Source organism: Hippocampus bargibanti, linkage group LG04, assembly GCF_051943395.1.
Source record: "Hippocampus bargibanti isolate YZ-2025 linkage group LG04, ASM5194339v1, whole genome shotgun sequence".
Lineage (NCBI taxonomy): Eukaryota > Metazoa > Chordata > Actinopteri > Syngnathiformes > Syngnathidae > Hippocampus > Hippocampus bargibanti.
The window spans coordinates 15,056,515-15,070,872 of record NC_142737.1 but is presented as its reverse complement, the minus strand read 5'-3'; the positions used below and the strand labels follow the sequence as shown (position 1 = coordinate 15,070,872).

Below are 14,358 nucleotides of genomic sequence, written 5' to 3'. Positions count from 1 at the left end.
TCAATCTCTGTTTTTTTAGCGTGATTGAATAATATATACACGCCAGCTAACAATGGAACGCTACACGAGGATAATGCGCCAGTCACAATGAGACATGACACAACGAAGTGACATAAGGAAACGGAGGGGAGTTGAGTGGTGCATTCAGGTGCGCTCAGTTTGGTCGAGAACAGATTTTCGGTTGTTAACCGAGGCATAAAAAAAAACATTTTTGGTCAAGAAGCAAGACGTTTGAAAACCGAGATTTGACTGTACAGTATTAAAATGAGTTGGGAATTGTTTAAGAGTTAATTTAAACATTGAGCACATCAGGCAAAATGTAGAGCACTATACTGTTGATTCAGTCTCCACTAGTTTATGCTAATTTGTATGAGAGTGGATAGAGTATATTGAATCAAATGTCTATCTCTTGTCAGGAATGTTGAACTTCCAAGAATTTAACTAAATCCACTCTAAATGATTAACGATAAACTGTGTGTACACACAGTATGCCAGTTCGCACCATTCTCACCTAGCTACAAGCAGACGAATGTTCAGGTTTCACAGCGGCCACAAAATGGCTGTCAGCAAAAACACCTCTGCAACTCCCCACCAGCCTGCCTCTTGCACCTCCTCACCTCACTCCCACCAACCTCTGTTCGCTTGCCTCATCTCAGTGCTACCTCAACCCTTCTGCCTCCTCCCTCTCACCCTCTGCCAAAAGGTGATATTCCGCTAAGAGAGCCTGCCAACACTTTGGTTTGTCCTTGGATGCTGTTCATATTTCCTCCCCCTTTTTCCCTGTGATCCTATTTCCACCGGAGGTATCCAGCTCAGATGTGGATGCAACTTATTGATTCCTCATGCTTCAATTTAAAGATTGCACGGGCATCCCATTATCCAATCAGGAATTGATTATCGAGTAATCTTTCGCACTGAAAAAAACGCTGCTACAGTTTTACCCAAATCCCATTAGTTCCACCTCTTTACAAGCACCTTTCTTCATATGCTTGTCATTCTTATTTTTCTAGCACTCACACGCCATATATCCGACAGACCCAGATAATTCACCTGTGTCTATTTATCTCCCAGCGCTGAGGTTTGTGGGAGTGCTGCTGACAGCCATTGCTTACTATCCTTTCCCTTTCAGGCCTCACCTGCGGACGTATGGTAGACTAATTTGACTTTTCTGCCTTGTGTCACACACCAAAGATGCCACATGAAACCATTCCGAGATGTTGATGAACGATGTTCAGGTGCAGATGAAAAACATAATACCCGCCATATACAATGCCTTGGGGGCTAATAATTAGGACTATATTAGTGTACACAATGTACCTAGTGGGATAGAAGTGGGCTCCCGTTGCTTTTTTCATCATTCACTTCAGGTGGCAAAATATTTGAAGAAAAAGGTGAACATCAGGGGTTAAAATAGTCTGCAACGAATGTCAAGTGAAAACCTTATCAAATATCCTTGTTAACTGGCATACAAGTGTATATATAAGTTAACCGATGCTACAGAAATACTTTTAAAAAAGGTACACAAACATTTCAACTCAATTATTAACATTCTTACACAAACGTCTGCAAATCACCAAACAACTCACAACTATTAAAAGCGCAGATGGTGGTACAGGTGTCGCATCATTTTGCATGTGAGTCAGTGTAGTTCTCAGATTATCCTTAATATCTTTCCGAATCAAGGTTGGTCCTGTTGGAATTCGTGTTGTAAAAAAACAAATAAGCAGGAAATATTTTCTTTGATGCTCACCGATTTGCTGATATCTCAAACAATATGTAGAGATTTGACATCATGCCAACCATGTTGGTAGTTCTGTCAAGTCTGGGCAAGTTTAGAGGCATATTTCTGTCAGAGATTTTGATAAATCACAAGTTTACAACTTCAGGGCCGATCAACTGTAGAGATTTCACTGCAGGGTAAAATTCATCTGTCATTAGAACCCACTCCACTCTGTGTATAACAGTGAATTTGTGTCCCTCAAGGTACAATTAACTCTAATATACTCCAAAGGTTAAATTACTGGCATCCAAGGGAAATGCATCTTTTCCAATGGGAAACGAGTGCAGGTGTGTTCGGAAAACTGTTAGGTTTATCTTAAATATCATATCAGTAAAAAAAATCTAAACAATTTCGACAGCTTCAACCACAAGCATGCACAATGCACATAATAATGTTTAAACATTTAAAGGAGATGATTTCAGGTGCAGGAGAAGGCCACTTACCCATGTCTAATGTTGTCACACACTCGGCTCTGACGTGTAAATTATTTATCAAGATCATTTACAATCCATTTAGACACATTTTTACACACGCGAAGGATGAGATGACAGCCTCCCGGGGAGCTGTCACACGTTCCTGGAATAGGCTTGGATGTTTTTGGACACAAAACCCCGAGAAAAATGGCGTCAATTTTTCTTGAGAAATGGACAAAAATAGCAAAACCGGAGATGCAGCCGATGTGTTGCCACCAAGGGAGGAGGAATCCACTGAGAGACGTTTATGTCCAACTTCAAGCTGAAAAAAGCTCTCTCCGGGGTTCTTTGCGGGTTGCCTGGCGGCCGGACAGAAACCGTCCCCGGGGTCTCTTATAGGACCGCCGGCCACACTGGCGGAGGTCGGTCGAGTTAAGATCCTTCACAAATCCGTTCCACTGCGAGAATGAGAGGTGCAAAGGCTACCCTTGCAGTCAAAACAAGCCCGCATCCGTCGAGCTTCAAGGAGCCGGTTCCAAAAAGCGAGCAAATGTCAGCGACAAGATCGAGCTTTCAAACGAAAGCCACAGGACGGAGGAGTTGGCCGCCCACCGCCGCTTGCATGGGATCAAGGCTCGGACTCTTCTGCGCTCTCGAGCTTCTGCTCTCTCTATTTCCCGATCGCTGAATGTCAGAGCCTGGAGCCTGCTGTCCGGTAATGATCTCACACGGCCGACTGAAATGTGGCGAAGCAAAAGAGAGGAGACAAACGAAGGGCAGGAGGAGCGATATCGCCTCCACCTGGCGGTAACTCTCCCTACGCGTATTCTTAAATTCAGCAAACCTTTTCAGTGACCATCACCCAAAGTGGGCAGTGAGGACCGAGACCCGTAGAAGCAGTTGACGAAGTTATTAAAACAGACCATCTTTACCACAGTGAAATATCGTGTGAGAAAACCTTGATTTCGTTACATTACGAAATCAACTTGTGTAATATGGATCCCCACATATAATAATGTATCTGTTTGTTGCTTTATCTAGAAAATGAGCTCATTACATTTAAAAAAAACTAACATTTAAGCATATTCAGTTTTTTTGCACAGGTTGACAGGGCCTTTCGGGGTGATTTCCTACTATCCGTTTCTTCTTCTCCTGCAGCCATTGTGGGTTGAACAAACTGCTATTAAATCAACACAACATACGTATTTGCTTAGGCAGCTCGCTCCCAATACAGTGTGCTAGCTCTGGCCAGTATGCTATTGACTTGTGATGAGAGCAGTTATTGCAAACTATGATTAGCTAGTGACTAGCCAATCATAGTTTGCGAAAACTCTGACGTTGACCAGTGCTTGCAAGAAGGCATTTGCACCGTTTTTGGGTTGCCAACTCAAAATCTGATTGGTTAGAGCAGGGGTGTCCAAAGTCAGTCCTCGAGGGCCGCAGTCCTGCCTGTTTTCCAGCTCTCCCAGGAGCAACGCACCTGATTCAAATCATCAGGACCATTTTGATGCTGCTTCAGAGCTGGCTGATGAGCTGATCATTTGAATCAGGTGTGTTGCTCCTGGGATAGCTGGAAAACAGGCAGGACAGCGGCCCTTGAGGACCGACTTTGGACACCCCTGGGTTAGAGCAACTGTTTGATCGACACATTTGATGCGACAGGGCCTGCAGAACTGATTGTGGAGGCGCCCAGGAAGATTTCTGACCCTGGTAACAAATGAAGTCTGAAATGTCATTGGTTAAATACTTAAATATGAAAACACGTCTGGAAGCAGCGCAACAGGTGAGAAGTAATGAAAGGAAGCTGAAAGACAATTTGGAATTATTTAATTATTTAATTCATAGACAAAATAGAATTAATATCAGTCCGTGATTCCGATATTTACAGACCAGTAGAGAATGCCTTGCAGGCCTTGACGGTCGACCACTGACTGCATGTATTCACAGTCACTCTTGAATGATCTTGATCAAGTCACTGAGAGCATAGAGCAGCAGAATTCATTATTTTTAAGCCTCTGACTCGTGTCTCAAAACAAAGAAATACAGTAAAGTCTCGTTATATCGATATCGGATATATCGATAGTCCCGGTTATATTGATACTATTTCTATGCACGCACGGAGAAAATTACATGCAAACAGGGTCGGATATATCGATAGTCCCGGTTATATCGATATTTTTTCGGACTCCCTTGAATATCGATATAACGAGACTTTACTGTACAAATTATTTTAAAAAAGCAATTCACCAGATAAAGTTCATTGGCCTTTGTAAATGTTTTGTCTCTCGATCTGAACTATATTACATGTTTTTCTTTATCCCTCACAAAAAAGTGGTACCTCCTTTTAACTGTGCAGTCTCCTTTGTCGTCTCTTTGCGTCCTAACTAAACATATAAATCTCCTCATATGCTGTTTTATTGTTGTATTTTTATGAGAAACAGTATGCAAACCCTTGGGTGAACCAATACACATGTTTTATCATCTTTGTCTCCACAGGACATGTTTGGCTCATTAACCAAGGGTAAAATGACTATAGATGATGCTGATAAGCGTATAGAAGCCTAATTGAACATGTGTTCAGTCAGACCGTATAACAAGGACTTCTAATTCTGGTGTTTTTACCTTATTATGTAGAGCAACACCTTTGTGGAAACACCTATTTATCATTGTCAAGCATTACATTCATGTTGTGTTTGGATGTAAAATCTGACCTTCCTTATATGGAAAACAGCCCTTTAACATTAACAAATAATGCAAATTATACCACATGACCTTTTGAGTCTGTGTATTTAAATATGTATATGTGTATATAAGCCGCACCGGAGTATAAGGCGCACATTCAATAAATGATAAAAGTTTTCCAAATATAATATATAATTTGATAAAAGTCTTCCAAATATAAGACACATCACATTATAAGCTGCTGCAGTAGGGGCTGGGGTTTCATGCCTTCTTCTAAAGAGGGAAATGGAGTCAGTGGCTGCTGACAGCAGTTAGCGGACCTATTGTGGCTCAATATTACTTCACATATTAGACGAACTGGCGTATAAGTCGCATGGTCATCTTTTGAAGAAAATCAAGGGTTTTGGGTGCACCTTATACACTGGAAAATATGATATGCTGCAACATTTCTACACGGCTGTCATCGAATCCATCCTGTGTTCTTCCATCACCGTTTGGTTCGGGGCCGCCACAAAAATGGACAAAATCCGACTTCAACGGACAGTTAGGACGGCGGAAAAAATTATTGGCACCGCCCTACCCACTCTCGAGGACTTGCACACTGCAAGACTCCAAACTAGGGTGCGGAAAATCATACTGGACCCTCCGCACCCTGCCCACCACCTTTTCCAGCTACTCCCCTCAGGCAGGCGCTACCGATCCATGCGCACCAAATCCAGCAGACATTTATATGTACAGTAAAGTCTCGTTATATCGATATCGGATATATCGATAGTCCCGGTTATATTGATACTATTTCTATGCACGCACGGAGAAAATTACATGCAAACAGGGTCGGATATATCGATAGTCCCGGTTATATCGATATTTTTTCGGACTCCCTTGAATATCGATATAACGAGACTTTACTGTATATATATATATATATATATATATATATATATATATATATATATATATATATATATATGTGTGTGTGTGTGTGTGTGTGTGTGTGTGTGTGTGTGTGTGTGTGTGTGTGTGTGTGTGTGTGGACGTATAGATAGATAGATAGATAGATAGATAGATAGATAGATAGATAGATAGATAGATAGATAGATATTTAAATGAATACTTTGCCACTGTAGGAATAATTCGGAGCTCATACAATAGGAGTATATGTGAGTTGAGACATGCAGACTGTTGTAATTCACTATCAGACTCACTAAACCATTCAGTCAATCCCTCCGGCCAAGACACATCTGCATTTGTAATGTTCCTCCAGCCATTAAATATTAATTTGTCACCCGTCTGTCAGTGTAGATGTGTGTGCGAGTGCCCATATGTATGTGTGTGTATTGATTTGGGATATGCGCGAGGATACAAAGAGACCCCTGAGAGTCGAGAGGTCAACAGCTGCTCCTCAACAACCAATCAATTGCTGTGTACCAGAAAACACTCCGCACTGATACACGGACACATACAGATGGCACTCTTCCTTCTCAAATGTGTTGCCATGGAAACCAGATACAGGCAGCCAAGAGGGAGCAGTTTCCCATCTTAAAACTGTAAATATTGAATTATGATGGAGTAGCAAGACATGAGGCAACATTTGTGCTTCAATGATCAAGATAATTCGTTCATCTCTATTCACGGCTACAAGAAATCACTTGTGCGCATTAAGTTTAACATATAACGATGAATGTGTCCTTCCGATTCAGTCATTTTCCGACTCCATGGTGCACACACCCCTAATTCCTTCATCTCTCTCTCTCTCTCCCTGTTTCACAGGAAGAGCTTCAATGCCTCGAGTGGGACTGCAAGTAAATAATTCCTGATCAGATTTGCAATGCATAAAAATGAAAATCCCTCATGCTCACTTACGTCACGCAAATCATGCACTGTAATGTTGCAATAGTTTAGTTGTTGGTTTAAGAGGTAGAGATGAAGAGAGATAAGAGGATGTGGGAGTTGGGGAAATGACTTCATTATTAAACACGTTGATAAATATTTGAAATGAGATGAATAATGGGACAAATCAGACGATTGTTTCAAATAAAACAGTCAGGGAAGCTCATCATGAAAATAGTAACAGCACCTGGGTATTCATGTGTGCATAAGTGTGTCTGGAAAGAGAGCAGCCAGAGTCATTATGCTAACCTTGAGATGACATTGTGAGACGGGAAGCGAATCCCATCAATGAAGGGTTTTTCTCAGGGAGTCCACTAATCTGAAAGGGCAGCAGAGGGTTCATCAGAGCTGGAAAACCCATGGGACTGACCGAGCTAATGGGGTTGGCCCAGACAGAGACGTGACTGGAGACGTGTAGACGTATGAAAAAAATGCTGTGTGTGTTGTGAGAATAACAACAACACAATATATGTTTGTGTGTATGCAAGTCAGAAGAGGCGAGAGCCGTGCTGATGGAGTGATGAATTAATGGAACCCGCGACAAGGTTGATTAGCTAGGCCTCGGCAATCTAGCTGGGTTAATGAGGTAAATGACTCCTTTGTAACACTATCGCTTGCTCCTGATCCACTGACATCAAGCAGTGTGAAACTACCATCTACATAACTCGGCTTCTAAAGTCAATTGACGGGAATACGCTATTATTTACGTCAGGCACATTCTCTCACTTATCGTGGACTTTAACTCATTCACTGTCAAACGATGATAAAAAATGTATAACATCAGTCTCTTCTTTTATTAGAAAAAAAGAGTTAATTCCTATGTTACATGAATCTGGAGTAATATGAGGTGCAAGTGGGGCCTGCTGTACAAAAGGTTGTAAATGCTGCCCCCTCTTGGAAGGGGAGAAAAGACATTGCCAGAGGTATGGCCAGTGCTTTATCGTCACCCTGTCGCAGGAAAAACCAAAACCCGAACAAAATCGGAAATGGCTCTCCACGTCATTGGCGTTCCACGTCATATTTTCATCTCAAAATTACTTTCAGTCTCCCAGAAAAAAAAACTGAATGGAGAGCACTTATACTATCTTTTATTTACACCATACAGTGTAATATATATAAAACGGTAATTGATGTCAAAATAATTCTTTTTCAAATACGGTACTGTATTCTGGATTGGCTTTAATTGGAATGGGTGGTGCTCAGATAGCATGGTCCAGGATTGTGACATAAAAGCCCAAAAAGAAACTTGATCAAGCTGAGATATTTTGTTCCACTTGGCTAACCGGTAGCCATCACCTAACCCATGAATTTCACACGCCAAAAAGGCCAAATAGGACTCTTTCTAGAGCTTATACCGGAAGGGTCTTAATAAGAACACCCCTCATGAAAGTGCATTCACATTAGTACACACTCTCACACACACACACACACACGCACACACACACACACACACACACACGCACACACACAGACACACACACACACACAGACACGAGAGAACACACACTCACACACACACACGCACACACGCGCACACACACACACACACACACGCACGCACGCACACGCACACACACACACACACACACACACACACACACACACACACACACACACACACACGCACACACACACACACACACGAGATCCTGCAAGGCTTTGATTTCTATTTGGCTCGAAGGCAGCAATCTCTCTAATGAGTGGACTAACCATGTCTGACAGGAGGTACGGACCAGACCCAAAAAAGGCAATGCAGGTGGTATCCAAGACAACAGTAAACACCACTTGAAATACTTCTAACTGTGAGCTCCATGCTGTCTCTGTCCATCAGAAAAGATGAAACTGCTACCATCCACCCACCTCTCATAAGGACATTATCATAATTTTGTTGTCTCTCAATAAGCCAGGCAATCAAATGGGCTAATCTTCAAGTCCTGCACAAGTGTGTGTGTTGATGCGCACGTACCAGACAAGGAAGATAGCAAACAAAACCTGTCATCTTATTTATTCAAACTGACAGCTGACATCCAACAATGTTGGAAGCTCAACATTGGTTTTACACAAAAGACAGCAAATTAGTCTGTGACTGTCCCTCTTCCTATCCGTCTTTTGCATATAGAAAAGTGGCTTTACATCATATTGAGTTTGTAATCATTGCTCCAGGAATATTGCTTGTCTTCACTGGGTACCTTCTAACAGTGACGTGCAGTCAGGGGAGGCAGGTGAGGCTGTGCCTCACCTGTCATCATGGAAATATCAAATGACAAAATAAATTAAACAGTGAGTGATTATTATTGAGTGATTTGTACTTTCACGTTCTTTTCCATTTAAATTCACCATTTTACTTCACCATTTTTGGATTTTGTTTCAAAATCGCTGAATTTTCACATTTAGCGTTCAAATACTCAGTATAGACGAGCGGTGAGGCAGCAGCCGGCTGAGCCTCACCATGGATTGCGCAATGAGTATGCTAACTGTGCTGGCTTGCCCTGCAGTGAGACCGCATTGCTGTCCCTCTGCATATCGCTATTAAAGTGTGAACTAAATTTCTCGACTTTAGCTGGTGTATATAATGTACAGTCACTTTACATTATGAACACTGTACTACAGTGTTTATTTTATTTTATTTTTTATCAAAACTGTGTCCATAGATGAGTCACACAGTTCTCCTGCCTCATGACAGGGGGCGCTGGTGATGACAGAGATTCTTGCGCCTCCTCGCCTGCAGAATCATAGAATTAGTGAGAGCAAGCCACAGTAAACAGTTAGCAAGTTTAGTGCAACCATCCAGTCATTTTTTTCCTGTTGCTTGGCCTTATTTTCAGAATGGAGGATTACATATCTAAATTTAAAGAAATAGAGAGACTTTTAAAACCGAAGAAAGATAAGGAAAGCTTCTACAAAGAAGGTATAGATGCCTTTCTTCAGAAGGAGTGGCGCATGGACTTCATTTAAAAGTAAAGATAACACGATAATAACGTTCTTGTAATTCTTTTTTTCCATGCTACAGTTTGTATACAGTATATACAAAATGCTGACATGACATTTTAAACAAAACACGTTAACTGTTGCCAATCAAATGGTGAATAAGGTATTGTGTAGAGTTCATATGTTTGTAAATCTGACTGTGATGACGTCAGTGCCTCACCAGCCATGAACCTCACCGCACGTCACTGCCTTCCAATATGATCCGTTACAAATAATAAATACTGTACACTGTGTATAGTATCTACATAGCATCCAACATGTGTACTCACATCGTATGTGATGTTGTACTGCATATTGTGGTTCCCCAATCTGTCACGGTTTTGCGAGGTGGTGATGGCGGGTGCGGATCCCAAAAAGCAGGCAGGAGGGAGCAGGAGGTTGTTTGACAAATTGTATTAAATTAAAGGTCAGCAGGAACAAAATGTAAAACATCAAAATCAACCGAACAGAAAAAAATACAAAGTAGCAAAAGAAGACCAAAAGTAAAAGTCCGCCAAGGTTAAACAAACACATGCACAGCATGCAACAAACATGAAGCAAACAATGAACCGACAACGCATGGTCGTGCCGGGTGTCCTTTTAAGTGACAGTGATTATAACGACCAGCACCTGCGAGGCTGCCGGCAGGGCTGACATCGCTACCCGTTGGTCGCCAATCTGATCGGGACGACCAGCACCCGTGCCGGTGCAGACGGGGCCGACATCGCCCCCGTTGGTCGCCAACCAGATCATGACACAATCAGCCTTTAAGAGAGTGATGTCGCCCACTTGAAACAATAAGTACATATCCTGCAATTAATGTTTGTATCAAATAGACGGCCGGTATGTCTGAAGTTCAATAAATAAACCGATATCCCTGACCACACATTTTTGGAAATATTTTGTGATAGTTAAAGTGTGAGGTTCGACTACTCCACACCAGTGGCGGACCGTCAAGGTCTACAAAGCCTTCTCTGCTGGCTTAAAAATGTTACCACGGTCATAAATCTATCTGGACGCCTTCACAATCCGTCGATCAAACTGTTGCTTAGTTTAACCAATCATATGTTGAGTTGGCAAACCAAAAGGGGGACAAATGCCTTCTTGAACATGCTAGTCAACGTCAGAGCTTTCTCAAACTATGATTGGCTAGTAACGAGCTGATCATAGAATACTGGCTTGAGCTAGCACACAATATCGGCAGCGAGCTGCAAATATATTGTGTTGATTTAATAGCAGTTTTGTCAACTCAATGGCTGAAGAAGGAGAAGAAATGGATTTGGTTGGAGATTTACTGTTTAAACCATTTTCAAAACTGACTTTTTAAGAAAAAAATGGACATCATTAAAAATGGTCGTTCAGTTATTTCCTGGCTAATGGTACCCTCTAGTGGACTTGTAGTAAATCAACCCACACCTTTTTCAGATTGGATTGATTCAGACGAAACACTACTGAAGGCCTAGCGATGAGATTCAAGGCCTGCCACTTCTCCTCCCAAAAAATACAGATACAAAGTCAACCGATATTAATATTCCATAAACTGAAATGACAACATTTAGGCTGTAATCATGCAATTACATTCTCATGAAACAGATTTTAGTTTGTTCATAGCTTGTGCGAACATTCACACCTCTGATATCCAGCCTTAAACATCCTGTTTCATGATAACAGCATGTGGCCAGAAGCAGCTGGAATGGGAGCGCGTCTACTGTGAGAAACACACACAGCAGGTGCATGGCAAACGCAGTACCAGCTGCGAGCTCGCTGACACATTCAGTCCAAGCTTCAAAGCTCTTTTGAAAAGGTCTCTATCAATATGACAACTTAATGTGTGGCAAGTGCACAGTGGATTGTGTGTGAAGAATGAAAACAAGCCAACGGAAAAAAAAAAGATATTCTCGACAGCAGAAAGTTGAAGCATCCATACTTTCATCCATTTACACAGTACGTATTGTACCTTCATCCATTCAGTGGGTGAAGATTCTATTGATTTGTCTGCCACAATACAGTATGTCGCTTGCATTGCGAGGTAAACACGGTTTTATTATTTTGTGTAAATAATTTCAGCATACGACCTTCACACACACACATCATATCCACAAGCGCCAATCTAAGAGCTCCACAACAAATGAATAATCACCCTAAATTTTGCTCAATGAAAATAATCTGACATGACCGTAAAACACATGATGTCATATTTATCACATAATGAACAGAAGTACCAAATCATTTAAAGATGCGGGAGATTTTAAAAATAGAAACAGAAATGCAAATCTGTAAATTGGTTATTTTAGTGATAAAATAATTCATGCTTACTTTGAGATTTTTTTAAATGAAGAATCTAATTGTAATTCATAAATGAATTGCAGAAATACTTAACATCTGAATAAATGTGTGCAACTATTTTATTTTATTATGCATTTGTAATTGCTCAACTTTTATATATTATATCAATAAATATGGATATTTTAACTCATATATTTTACGGGCAGGGGTGTCCAAAGTCGGTCCTCGAGGGCCGCCGTCCTGCCTGTTTTCCAGCTCTCCCAGGAGCAACGCACCTGATTCAAATCATCAGGACCATTTTGATGCTTCAGAGCTGGCTGATGAGCTGATCATTTGAATCAGGTTTGTTGCTCCTGGGAGAGCTGGAAAACAGGCAGGACAGCGGCCCTCGAGGGGACAGGTTATTTTAATGTCACTAAAAATAATTTAATTTCGTGCCCCTGAATTCTGGCAGGATGCTTCTTCAAAATGTTCATTCATCCCACAAGATTCTTTGCCAACAGATGGTGATGTGGATGTCCAACTTCAGTTGGTTGAGCTAACCTAGTGTTACAATAACAAGCAGCTACGACAAACCAAGTCCTATAAGTGTAAAAAGACTTTCTGTATTGTCATGGTACTATTGTGCAGTAGTTCCCTCCCAACCAACCACCTTCCCCAATGAGAGCTGTGCAATCTGCAGAGTCATTGAACAGAGATAAAGTGGTAAATGGTGCAATACTTTTCACACTATGACAGTTACGCAGCTCATGCAAATAATCGTTGCACCATTTTTTAAGTGGCCACCAACAGTAATTGTAGTACAACTTTAGTTGTGCAATTCTGCCCAAAAAAATTAAAGTGTCTGGTGTCATGGAATATTGGTCAATAATTGTTCAAGTATGTTGAGAGTTAGAGCTGCAATGACCTGTGCGGTAATACAGTACTGGAATCAGTGGTTTTATAAGATTCTTTTTGTTGGATTGGATTAACCTTTATTAGTCTTGCAGTGGAAAATTTCACATTTCACAGCAGCAGTTATGAAAGTAAGAGGAAAGGAAATGAAGGAGTAGAAAAACAAATGCAGGAGCTGCTGTAAAGGCAGCCACTCTCGCCGTGCCATCTTGAAAAAAATAATAATAATATGCAGTATGCATTTTTTTATGTAAAATATGTACCTTGCCGCAGTAAATGTTGGGAAACCCTCCCTTTGATAAAGACGATTTAAGATGATCAAATCTTGTGCGTGTGTTTGTGTGTATGGCCACATTGTACACAGTCAACAGTACCTCATGTGAACATTCTCAGTCTCCCTTTAACAGGATGTGGTGCGACAAGCACTCACTCCACAACATGTACTTCCTATGGCCTATGCCAGGAGTGTCAAAGTCATTTTTTGCCGCGGGCCACATTGTACTTATGGTTTCCTCTCGAGGGCCGTTATGAATTTGGGGAACCCATTAGAATGTTTAAATCCCTTCAAATATTACATATAGAGCACACAGCAAATTAATGAATAACTCGTTTTCAAATCTGAAGTCAAGAATAATGACTTTTATTGTGGTTGACATCCAAAAATATTAAATTTTGGCTCAGATTTTAGCAATCATCATGGAATTTAACAAGTTTGATTTGCTTTCGTGGGCCGAAAAAAAATGATGTGGTGGGCCGGATTTGGCCCGCGGGCCTTGACTTTGAAACCTGTGGCCTATGCTGTTTGATAAACAGCATTGCGGTTTAACCACCCACCCCCTTGCCTGTTGTGCATGATGCACACACACATACAAACACACACACCAGCTCAGCTGCATTACCATCTGCTAAAGTGACACATAACCAGAGTGAGTTAGTGTGATTAACCATTTCTATCATAAGATTTATTGTGACAAACTATATAAACGCCAACTTAAGCACTTAACGCCTCGATAACTCAGCCACCTCTCAGCAAAAGACGTAACAGGATGGAACTTAAGAACACGCTCAAATCATCACTGAATTAGACATGGGTATCAACATGTCACATTTGTTTTAAGAGTCAGTGATCTAAGTGTTTTGGAGTTATGTCTCCCACTGGACAGTTATGATCCATATTAAGGCCTGCCGAAAGTGTCTCTAGAGGTTGATAATAAGATGCCAGGGAAGGCTGCTACAAAAGTCTGAAGAAGAAATGCTTGCATGAGCACATACGGTGCTGTCAGTCACGTCTGTGAGCTGTTGGTATGCGCGCAGAGTGCACATGCATCTGAGAGGAGACGGAGGGGTGTATTAGGCCCGCTTATTCTTCACACTTCTCTTGTCAAATGTAACATGAAAATGAAAGCTCTGTATGTGTGTGTGTGTGCGCGTCAGAGAGAAAGAAGC

At 41.4% G+C, this 14,358-nt stretch overlaps 1 protein-coding gene across 1 annotated transcript in view; it reads right to left on the bottom strand.

Moving 5' to 3' along the window:
* setbp1 (SET binding protein 1) overlaps window positions 1–3,776 on the bottom strand; it is a 53,962-nt gene extending 50,186 nt beyond the window's left edge. The window contains exon 1 of the mRNA XM_088994269.1: window positions 2,224–3,776. The gene's annotated coding sequence lies outside the window, so the exon portion shown is untranslated. The remainder of the gene's footprint in view (window positions 1–2,223) is intronic.
* Window positions 3,777–14,358: the final 10,582 nt, after the last annotated feature.